A 2,133-nucleotide genomic window follows, 5' to 3' on the forward strand; every position below is an offset into this window, starting at 1 on the left:
GTTTTAGCCCAATATGTCTTGAACTGTTCTGTAGCTCATAAAGCCATAAGCCTGTTGAGATCTGAAAGATGAGATCCTTATCTTTAATATGACACAAAGCATGTTTCTAGGAGCTCTAGAATCAAAGATTAAAGGCTTCTCTAATCCTTAAGCCTCCTTTTAAGCAGTTAGAGGGGTTGTCTGTCCCTGCTCCATTTGTGATACTGATGGATAAAGATGAGAAGACCCGATTGTGTCCCCCTGGACAATCATATCCATGGCTAGTTGCGAGGGACATCAATTTGCCAGATTGGCTGTCCAGCCACCAATCTGGAAATATGTCCAGGTCAGGTGGTCGAACTCAACCATCGTGTCCACTCAGCTCTACTAATGGCCTATCACAGAATACACTCACCGGCCACTTTATTAGGTACACCTGTCCAACTGCTCGTTAACACTTAATTTCTAATCAGCCAATCACATGGCGGCAACTCAGTGCATTTAGGCATGTAGACATGGTCAAGACAATCTCCTGCAGTTCAAACCGAGCATCAGTATGGGGAAGAAAGGTGATTTGAGGCCTTTGAACGTGGCATGGTTGTTGGTGCCAGAAGGGCTGGTCTGAGTATTTCAGAAACTGCTGATCTACTTGGATTTTCACGCACAACCATCTCTAGGGTTTACAGAGAATGGTCCGAAAAAGAAAAAACATCCAATGAGCGGCAGTTCTGTGGGCGGAAATGTCATGTTGATGCCAGAGGTCAGAGGAGAATGGGCAGACTGGTTCGAGCTGATAGAAAGGCAACTGTGACTCAAATCGCCACCCGTTGCAAACAAGGTAGGCAGAAGAGCATTTCTGAACGCACAGTACGTCGAACTTTGAGGCAGATGGGCTACAGCAGCAGAAGACCACACCGGGTGCCACTCCTTTCAGCTAAGAACAGGAAACTGAGGCTACAATTTGCACAAGCTCATTGAAATTGAACAGTAGAAGATTGGAAAAACGTTGCCTGGTCTGATGAGTCTCGATTACTGCTGCGACATTCGGATGGTGGGGTCAGAATTTGGCGTCAACAACATGAAAGCATGGATCCATCCTGCCTTGTATCAATGGTTCAGGCTGGTGGTGGTGGTGTCATGGTGTGGGGAATATTTTCTTGGCACTCTTTGGGCCCCTTGGTACCAATTGAGCATCGTTGCAACGCCACAACCTACCTGAGTATTGTTGCTGACCATGTCCATCCCTTTATGACCACAATGTACCCAACATCTGATGGCTACTTTCAGCAGGATAATGCGCCATGTCATAAAGCTGGAATCATCTCAGACTGGTTTCTTGAACATGACAATGAGGTCACTGTACTCAAATGGCCTCCACAGTCACCAGATCTCAATCCAATAGAGCATCTTTGGGATGTGGTGGAACGGGAGATTCGCATCATGGATGTGCAGCCGACAAATCTGCGGCAACTGTGTGATGCCATCATGTCACTATGGACCAAAATCTCTGAGGAATGCTTCCAGCACCTTGTTGAATCTATGCCACGAAGAATTGAGGCAGTTCTGAAGGCAAAAGGGGGTCCAACCCGTTACTAGCATGGTGTACCTAATAAAGTGGCCGGTGAGTGTAGATCATTGGTATCAGATTGAAGAGAGTGGGGCACCAAGACTACACATGGATTAGCTGTTTTGGCAACCCCAGGGCACCAGAACTTGTTAGAGCCAGAAAGCAAAAGGTTCCGTCCAATATATAGTGGGGGCCAGAGCCTTTTGTTTCTTGCTTCTTTCTCTGTATTAGTTCCAGATCTGGAAAAGTTGAGCAGCTCCTGAGAATTGAATGAATTGCAATTTCTCTTCTGTTGCCACTATCGAGTAGAACCTTCTTGAGACCCTATAACTTGTAGGTTGTGTCCCCTTCCTTTTGCCAAAATAGCCAATGATTGGAGAGTATGAGTACGAGCTCATCAACACGTCAGAGCTGCTTTCCGATAGTAAAGTAGAGATTACAGAACCACCAATGATGAAAAGCATATCGGATAATTCCTGGAAAAATTCTGAAGAGATTAAGCCGTAGACGGAGGTAGCAATGGAAGGTCACATTGAGTTCACGAAAAATTACAGTGATCTGTATGAAATGCGGGGATTACCACCTCT

The sequence above is a fragment of the Engystomops pustulosus genome, chromosome 7 (assembly GCF_040894005.1).
Source record: "Engystomops pustulosus chromosome 7, aEngPut4.maternal, whole genome shotgun sequence".
Taxonomy (NCBI): Eukaryota; Metazoa; Chordata; class Amphibia; order Anura; family Leptodactylidae; genus Engystomops; species Engystomops pustulosus.